The sequence below is a fragment of the Gracilinanus agilis genome, chromosome 4 (assembly GCF_016433145.1).
Source record: "Gracilinanus agilis isolate LMUSP501 chromosome 4, AgileGrace, whole genome shotgun sequence".
In the NCBI taxonomy this organism is placed as follows: Eukaryota; Metazoa; Chordata; class Mammalia; order Didelphimorphia; family Didelphidae; genus Gracilinanus; species Gracilinanus agilis.
Window position 1 is genome coordinate 168,308,571 of NC_058133.1, and position 10,296 is coordinate 168,318,866.

Consider the following 10,296-nt stretch of genomic DNA (forward strand, 5'->3'; position numbering starts at 1 on the left):
TTCTTCTTCTTCTTCTTCTTCTTCTTCTTCTTCTTCTCTCTCTCCCTTCCCCAATGAACCCCTCCCCCCAAGATGTATATACAGAGTATCCCAAATATGTTCAGGCACACTTGACCCTTTTAAAATTCTGCTAGATGACATAACTGATTACAGTTCTAACTGTCCTACTTCTGTTTATTTAACTTCTAGTGGGAAATACAAGGAAAAAAAAGAAGGGACAGCTAGGTACACATTGGATAGAGAGCCAGGCCTGGAGTCAGTAAGTCCTGGGTTCAAATTTTGACTGCAGTCACCTCCTAACTGTGTAACCCTGGGCAAGTCACTGAATCCCAATTGCCTAGCCTTTATTTCTCTTCTGCCTTAGAATCTGTAAGGCAGAAGGTCAGGGTTTAAAAAAAGAGAAAGAGAAAGGTATTTGTGGCTTTCCAGGGTATTGCCAAGATGCCATCATGTCAATGTGACATAGTGCATAGAATGCTTGGCTTGGAGTCAAAGAGATCTGACTTCAAATCCTTTTGCTGATATTTTCCAGGGCAAATCTCAGCCCCTTCTTGAGGACTCACCTGTGACATCATAGACCAGATACACTATATTCTAGTAGAAGGAATTTCTTTATACCGATATAATAAAAGATCACTCAATCATCAGACATTTATTAGGCGCCTACAATCTTTCAGGCACTGGGTTAGGCATTGGGGATACAAATACAGAGAATGAAACAATTCCTGCTCTCAGGGAGCTTACATTCTTTTTTTGTTGTTCTGTCATTTCAGTCATGTTGGACTCTTCTTGACCCCATCTGGGGTTTTCTTGGCAAAGATACTGGTGTGGTTTGCCATTTCCTACAAGGGAGATGATGTGTATATATGTAAGATTGTTCAGGATGAGTACAAAAGAAATGAGATCTAGTAAAACACAAAGTAGTTAGAGAAACAGAGCAATAGCAATTGAGAGACCAACAGAGAAAGTGATACTTGAACTACATTTTGAAGGTAAAGAGGGATTCTTTGAGGCAGAGGTGGAGAGAGAGTGCATTCTGAGCATGGAGGATGGATACTACAAAGGGGTGGAGAAGAGGGATTGGGTGCTTCTGAATGAAGAACAGAGAGGAGGCCAGTTTGACTGGATTATAAAGTTGGGAAAGGGAGCAGTGTCTAATAATAAGGCTGGGGTCAGGTTGTGAAGGGATTTAAAAGCATAATAACAGGAATTGCTAAATCAATTGATTTTTCCTCAGTCCTCATCCTTCTTGACCTCTCTGTAGCATTTTGCCTTTGTGGAACACTCTCTAATATTCTTCCTCCTCTGGATTTTCCAAATCCTGCTTTCTCTTGGTTCTCCTCTGTCTGACTAGTTCTGTTGCACCTATGAACTATGAATTTTTCCTTTTAAAATTGTCTTCTATGGTTACATAATTCTTGTTGTCTCCCTCCCTTCCCTTTCCCTTCCTGCAGTTGACAAGCAATTCAAACTGGGTTATACATGTATTATCACTCAAATCCTATTTCCATATTATTCATAGAGTAATCTTTCAAAACCCCAACCCCAAATCATACACCCATATAAACAAGTGATAAATCATATGTTTTTCTTCTGCATTTCTACTCCCACAGTTCTTTCTCTAGATGTGGATTGCATTCTTTCTCATAAGTCCCTTGAGATTGTCCTGGATCATTGCATTGCTTTTGGTAGCAAAGTCGATTACATTTGATCGTCAGCTGTGGGTGTTTTTCAAATGACTCTCTTCTCTTTTTTCTATATACAGAAGATTCTTAACCTGGAATTTGATGGACCCTAAAAGGTCTATGGATAAATATTTGGGACTTCTGTGAAATATTTATTTATTTATTTTAAAAATTGTATCTTTTAAAAAAATTTTCATGGTTACATGATTCATGTTCTTATTTTCCCCTTCACCCCCCCCCCCATAGCCAATGCGCATTTCCACTAGTTTTAACATGTGTTATTGATCAAGACCTATTTCCATATTATTGATAGTTGCATTGCTGTCTGAAATTTTTAGAAGATGAAAAAAAAAACCCATTTTAATTTTGACAAGCTTCTAACTAAAATTTAACATTTCCTTCAACTATTTTAAAATATTATTTGGAGAGGGGGTGTCTATAGATGTCACCAAATTGCCAAAAGGTGTAAGATCAAAAAAGTTTTTTTTTAAAACCCTTAACTTCTGTGTATTGGCTCCTTGGTGGAAGAGTGGTAAGGGTGGGCAATGGGGGTCAAGTGACTTGCCCAGGGTCATACAACTGGGAAGTGTCTGAGGCCAGATTTGAACCTAGGACCTCCTGTCTCTAGGCCTGGCTCTCAATCCACTGAGCTACCCAGCTGCCCCAAGATCAAAAAAGTTTAAGAATCCCTGCTTTATGACATCTCTCTTGTTTCCCTTATTGACTTCAATAAATTCAATTATCATCTCTAGGGAGATAATTCCAGGCTCCAGTGGTTCCCAAACTTTTTTGGCCTACCGCCCACTTTCCAGAAAAACTATTACTTAGCCCCCTGGAAATTAATTTTTAAAAAATTTTAATAGCAATTAATAGGAAAGATAAACTCACCAGTGGCCATCACCGCTCTCCTGGATCGCTGCAGCACCCACGGGGAAGGGGGGGGGCGGCGATAGTGTCCACTTTGGGAATCACTGCCTAGATAGTCAGCCCTGGTCTCTCACCTGAGTTCTACTCTTATATCACCAACTGCCTTTTGGATATCTCAAAATATCCAAATCGTTGGGCCTTCTGAACACAACGTATCCTCAATAGAATTCATTGTCTCTTTTTAAATTAAAAAAAAATTTTAAACCTTTACCTTCTGTCTTAGAATCAATACTGAGTATTGGTTCTAAGGCAGAAGAGTGGTAAGGGCTAGGCAATGGGGGTTAAGTGACTTGCCAAGGGTCACTCAGTTAGGAGGTGTCTGCAGCCAAATATGAACCCAGGACCTCCTGCCTCTGGGCCTGATTCTCAATCCACTGAACCCCTCAGCTATCCCTAATTCATTGTCTTTTCCTTCAAACCTTCCCTGCTTTTGAACTTTCCTATTAATGTTGTGATATTACCATCTTTCCTGTCATCTAGGCTTATAAACTTGGAGTCATCTTGGGTCTTCCCCTTCTTCATCCCACATATTCAATCCATTGCCAAGTCTTGTGTTTTCTACCTTCACAGCATCCTTCTATAGGTTCCCTTTTCTCCACTCATATGGTCAATGCTCTAGTTTGGATCCTTGTCATCTCATGCCTGGATTCCAGCCTTCTGGTTGCTCTCTTTGTTTCCAGTCTCTCCCTATTCCAATCTATTCTCCAATCAGCTACCACAGTGGTTTTCCTTTCTTTTCCTCCCTATTTAATAAATTTTTTCCAATTACGTGTAATAACAATTTTGAACATTCATTTTCTAAAAATTTGATTTCTAAATTCTCTCTCTCCCTTCCAACGTAGCCCTTTCCCAGAGACAGTAAGAAATTCACAATGATTTTTTTTTTAAAGCGTGGAAGTGTTTCTTAGTGGTATTGTGGTACCTTTTCTAAAAACGATCACCTGAAAATCACCTTAAAAATATACCATCTGATATAAGCCCATTTCAAGTTCTTTTGTTGCAATTTGAAAACAAATTGCAAAGCAGAATGTTAGTCCCCACAGGGTAATGTCTGAATTTGGCACATTTGGAAGTCTGTCTTAATAATTATAACTAAAAGGCATTGTTTGGAAGGAGGGATCAGACTTTATTTAGCAAGCAATCCTGTACCTACTAACATGTAACGATCTGTGAATGAACTACTGGACAAAATTTTTAAATCATAATAATCCTTTAAGGACCATCATTATTGTTAAAGTTAAATTTATTGTATTTATAGCCATGCTTTTTGTGGTGGCAAAAAACTGGAAAAGGAGGGTATGTCCTTCAATTGGGGAATGGCTGAACAAATTGTGGTATATGCTGGTGATGGAATATTATTGTGCTCAAAGGAATAATAAACTGGAGGAATTCCATGTGAACTGGAAAGACCTCCAGGAACTGATGCAGAGCGAAAGGAGCAGAGCCAGAAGAACATTGTACACAGAGATTGATATACTGTGGTAAAATAGAAGGTAATGGACTTCTGTACCAGCAGCAATTCAATGATCCAGGACAATTCTAAGGGACTTATGTAAAAGAACGCTACCCACATTCAGAGGAAGAACTGCAGGAGTGGAAACACAGAAGAAAAGCAGCTGCTTGAACACATGGGTTGAGGCGGACATGATTGGGGAAATAAACTCGAAACTATCACACCAATGCAACTATCAACAATTTGGAAATAGGTCTTGATCAATGACACATGATAAAACCAGGGGAAATGCGCATTGGCCAGGGGTGGGGGGAGGGCGACGGGTGAAGGGGAAAGTAGGAGCATGAATCATGTAACCATGCTAACTTTAATAAAAAATGAATATTAATAAATGTTTAAAAAAAAGGTTAAATTTATTGTGATCTTGTGGTTGAAACTAGGGAGTGAGAGTTCTACCAATCCTCATTGCTCAATATGTGAGTATGTTATTAACTCCTACCTCTATCTCCCCACATATTTAAATGGATTGTATCATTTACTTATCTATCTCCCAAGAGTGTTGAGGCTTATTAAGTTATTTATATAAAAATTATTCTTGGTCATTAAAAAGTTAGAAATTACAAAAAAAAAAAAAAAAAAAAAGCAAAGTGCAGGAGTGGAGGTTGCAAGGTGGCTTAGGGGATGGAAAGCCAGGTCTGGAAATGGGAGGTCTTGGTTCAAATTTGGCCTCAGACACTTCTCAGCTGTGTGACCCTGGGCAAGTCACTTAACCCCGATGGCCTAGCATTTACCGCTCCTCTGCCTTAGAACCAAAACACAGTATTGATTCTCAGATGGAAGGCAAGAGTTAAAAAAAATATAGGAACAACCGTTTCATTCTTCTTCTCTATAAACGTTCATGGTTTTCTCTCACTTCCAGGATCAAATAGAAAGTCCTCTGCTAGGCATTTAAAGCTCTTTGTATCTGATGCCTTTTCCCCTTTTTAGTCTGATAACTTTGTTCCCCTCCATGTATTCTGTGATCCTGAAACACTGGTCTCCTGGCTTTTCCTAGTATGGGATGCTCCCTCTCTGTGTGTTTTCACTGGCAATTTCCCATGCCTGGAATGCCCTCCTTCCCAACCTCAGACTCTTGACTTCATTGGCTTATTTAAAATTTCAGCTCAAATCCCACCTTCTCTATGGGGAAGCCTTTCTCCATCTCCCCAGCTGCTTGTCATTTTTCAGGCATTTCAGTTGTGTCCGACTCATTGTGACCTCATTTGAGGTTTTCTTGGCAGAGATACTAGAGTGGTTGGCCATTTTCTTCTCCCGTTTATTTTACATTTGAGGAAACTGAGATAAATAGAGTTAAGTGACTTGTCCAGGATCACATAGCTAGGAAGTGTTTGAGGCCAGTCAGATTTGAACTCAGGAAGATGAGTCTTCCAGACTCCAGATCTGGCACTCTATCCATTGCGCCACCTTGCTGTCCCAATTGCTGGTGCCCTCCTATTTGGTATTGCCTTCCATCTCTTCTGTTCATCTCTTGTGTGTAAGTAATTATTAATATGCTGTCTCCCCAAATTGAATGGGAGCTCATAGAGAAAAGGGATTGGTTTTGGTTTTCTTTGGATCCCCACTGGCTAATATGGTACCTGGCATGTAATTAGTGCTTAATGAATGTTTGTGGCCTTGACTTGACTTGAGCCCCTGTAGTTTATTGAGTAAAAGGAGTCACATGGTTAGATCTGTGCTCAAAGTGAATCATTGGCTGTTTTGTGGCTAGGAATGTAGGGAGAACAATGAGGAGGCCACGGCAATAGTCTAGGTGAGAGGTGATGTGGCTCTGAACTAACATGGCGCCCTTGTAAGTAGAGGGAAGGGCTCAGATGGGAGAGGTGCAGAGGCAGAAACAATAAGATTGAGTAACTGATTGATCTGGCAGCTGGAATGAGGGAGAGCCAGGAGTCAAGGATGACACTGAGGCTGGGAAGAATGGTGGTGACTGACAGAAATAGGGAAGTGAGGGAGAAGCACAGGTTTGGGGAAAAAGATAACGGACCTCTGTGGTCTTCACAGCAACCCTCAAGGAGTTTACATCTGAATGGAGGGAGACAATATATATGCCTCAGAACATAGAAGCTATATCCACTAGCTTAATCTGTATATATTCTATATATACTCAGTTATATGCCACCAGGTACAGGCAGCTGAGTGGATGAAGGATGGACTTGGTCAGTAAATGGAAGTTAGAACTTGGAGTAGGGAAGCCCTGAGTTCAAATATAACCTTAGATAGTGGCTGTGTGATACCAGGCAAGTCACTCTCCCTTTCTCTGTCTTAATTTTTGTATCTGTAAAATGGGTATAATAATTGAACCTTCTTCCAAGGGTGGTTGTGAGAAGCAAATGAGATAATTTTTGGAAACTGCTTTAGTTATCTAAGTGCTAGCTATTACTATTGGTAGTAGTTGTACACGTTGTCTTTCCTTATAGGATGCACTTTTCTTAAGGTCAGGAAGTATTTCATTTTAGTCTTTGTATCTCCAGAGCCTAGCCTAATGCCTGGCATGTAATAAACGTTTGTTGATTGGCTGATTATTATCTCTTTATTATAGATAAAAATTATTATAGATGAGGGCTTAGAAAGGTCAAAAAAATTGCCATCAGTTACATAGGTAGCAAGTGTCAGTCAGGATCTCAGCCTAGGTCCTCCTTACTTTTGACTTCAAGGGCAGTGCTCTGGTTACTATGTGAACAGGAAATGAATGCCATGTACTTTGGTCAATGGAAAAGTCAGCTATTATCATTATTAGGAGTGGTGAGGGGCCAGTTTGGTGGCACAGTGGATAGAACACTGGGCTTGGAGTCAGAAAAAATAAAATTTTCCTGAGGTCAAATCCAGTCTTTGACACTTCCCAACTGTGTGACCACTTAATCCTGTTTGCCTCAGTTTCCTCATCTGTAAAATGAGCTGGAGAAGGAAATGGCAAACCATGCCAATGTTTTTGCCAAGAAAACCCCAAATGAGGTCATGGAAAGTCAAACACATCTGAAACAACTGAATAACAAAAATGGAGATGATAATACCTCTAAGTGCCCACCTCAAATGGGATCATGAAGAATGGAACACAAATGTAATGACTGACTACCAAAAAAATATAAAAATGAGTGGTGAGGGCAGGTGGGAGGCAGTGAGTATTTGATGGCCAAGGACTATTGCAGGGTTGAGGGGGAAAGAGGGTGTGGTGCCCATTAGTTGGGGCAAGGTGGCAACCAGACCACATGCCAATGAAAATTGTTCTGACACAGGTTGCTTAACCTGTCTGGGTGAGATAGTTGGGTCAATAGTGACCCCAGAGGGTAGCAGGGCATTTGCCAGGAGGTCTCTGAAGTAACCAACAAGGAAGGAGAGGCAATCACTTGCTGATGCTAGAATATCCCCAATGATAAAATGACTTTCAGTTACTTAGGGATTTACCATCAATAACCTGCGTGGGATAGGGTAGATGCCATCTCTGAGATCCAAAGAAATGGAAGTAACTTGTTCAGCGTCCCACAGCTAGAGAACCAGGATTTATCTTCAGAGCTTCTGATCTCAACCCTGCTACTTCCACCTACGACATCAGCATCTCAGGGCTTTGCATAGCCAGCTTTGAGAAGGTTATTCACCTTGAGTAGGCAGCTAGGTGGTACAGTGAACAGAGTTCAGGGTCTGGGGTCAGGAAGATATATCTTCCTGAGTTCAAATCTGGCTTTAGACACTAGCTGTGTGACTCTGGGCAAATCGCTCAACCTTGTTTGCTTCAGTTTCCTCATCAATGTCTTCTTGGCAAAGATTCTGAAGTGGTTTTCCATTTCCTTCTCCAAACTCATATTATGGTCATGAAGAGGTTGGATAAAATTGAAAAAAGATTCAATGCATTTGCCTTGAGGATCTGGCTGGGTCATGGATGAGGAGACAGCTGATCTTGGTTCTCTTACCTCTTGACTATTTGCTCTCCCTTCTTCTCAGCCTAGAATCAGAGCATCCCCTAGTTGGAAGGACTCGTTGAGGCTTTCAGTTAGAAAGATCATATGGCCTTTGTCGGATGACCTTCAGTGACCAGGCAGTCTATTCTATGTTTGGATTTGTTAGCAAGTTCCTTTTTATACTAAGTTAAAAAGTCACTCTGTTATTTCCACCTATTGGTTGTAGTCTTGTCCTCTGAGGCCAAGGAGGTCAAATGTTCTCCTTCTTCCAGAAGACAGTCCTTCATTTTATTTTAGCTTTTCATTTTTTAAAACCCTTACCTTCTGTTTTAGAATTGATACTAGGTATCGGTAAGGTAAGGGCTGGGCAATTGGGATTAAATGACTTGCCCAGGGTCACACAGCTAGGAAGTGTCTGAGGTCAGATTTGAATCCAAGTCCTCCTGTTTCTGGGCTTGGCTTTCTATCCACTGGTACACCTATCTGCCCTTAAACCCTTCAATATAAAAGGAATCTTAATTTAATTTAATTTAATTTTTAATTTTAATTTAAAAAAACTCTGCTTTTCATCTTGGAATCGAAACTGTGTATTCCAAGGCAGAAGAGTGGTAAGGGCTAGACAATTAGGGACAAGTGACTTGCCCAGATCACACAGCTAGGAAGTGTCTGAGGCCACATTTGAATCCAGAACCTCCCATCTCCAGACCTGACTCTCTATCCACTGACCACCTATGAATGTATCACTTGCCATCTTGCTTGAAGACTCAGAAGTAGATTAGATCTTTTTCAATTTTATCCAACCTCTTCATGACCATAATATGAGTATCTTCAGCATCTCCCTTAGAACTTTGCCCAAAGGAGGTACTTAATAAGCATTTGTTGAATTTAGATTTGTTGGATATTTGAAATCAACTATCATGTTTCCTTTAAGTCTTTAAGAAATTTTTTTCCATTTGATTTTATTTTATCTTCAGTTCCAAATTTTTTCTCTCCTCCTTCTACATTCCCTGATCATTGAGAAGATAAGAAATATAAAACTCATTACAAATATAGTCATACAAAACAATTTCTGTATTAGCCATGTTACAGTAACAAAAAGAGAGAGAAAAATATGCTTTAGTCTCTGTTCTGAGTCTATCAGTTCTCTCTCTGAAGGTGGATAGCATTTTTTGTAATGAATCTTTTGGAAATGTGGTGGGTCATTGTGCTGAGCAGAGTTACTAGGTCATCCACAGTGATTATCTTTACAATGTTGTTATTAAAGTATAAATCATTCTCCTGGTTCTGCTCACTTTACTTTGTATCAGTTCATGTAAGTCTTTCCAAGTTTTTTTTGAAACTATCTCTTTCATAATTTTTTCTTTTCTTTTCTTTAAAGCAAAGAACTTACTTTCCATTTTAGAATCAACATTACGTATTGGTTCCAAGGCAGAAGAGTGATAAGGGCTAGGCAACAGGTGAAGTGACTTGCCCAGAGTCACACAGCTAGAAAGTGTTTCTTTATAATTTCCTATAGCACAATAATATTCCATCACATTCATATGTCATAACTTGTTCAACCATCCTCTACCTCAGGGGTCAGCAACCTTTTTGGCCATGAGAACCATAAACGCCACATTTTTTAAAATGTAATTTCATGAGAGCCATACAGTGCTCACAGTGTGCGCTCCTTTAACAGTGCCTGAAAAAAATTGACTTTATGGCTCCTGCAGAAAGAGCCATATCTGGCCCTCAAAAGAGCCAGATATGGCTCGAGAGCCATACGTTGCCGACCCCTGCTCTACTTGATGGGCATGCCCTCAGTTTCCAACTCTGCTACCACAAAAAGAACTACTATAATTTTTTATATGATTTTTTAATATAAATTTTTATATAAATTTTTTACATTTCCCTTTCTCTTTGACCTCTTTGGGATGTTTTTTTTTCAGGCCAAACACTCCCAGTTTCCTCAACTTATCTTTGTATGGAACAACCTCCAGACTCCCTTAAATACCTTAAAATGACAAAATCCACTGTTGGCACAACTGTGGAGAAATAGGCTCACTGTTACAATGCTGACAGAGCTGTGGATTGGTGCAATCTTTTTGGAAAGTAATGTGGCATTGAATGGTTCCCCTCCAGGGATGTGCTCTAGCTTGTCAATATCCCTGAACTGGACCTACTTCATAAGATGAGGTTAAACCAAGGCTAAGTACAGTAGGACCACCCTCATCTCCCCCATTCTGGATATACTTCTATTAATGTAGCCCCTGATCAAATCAGCCTTTTTGACTAGTCC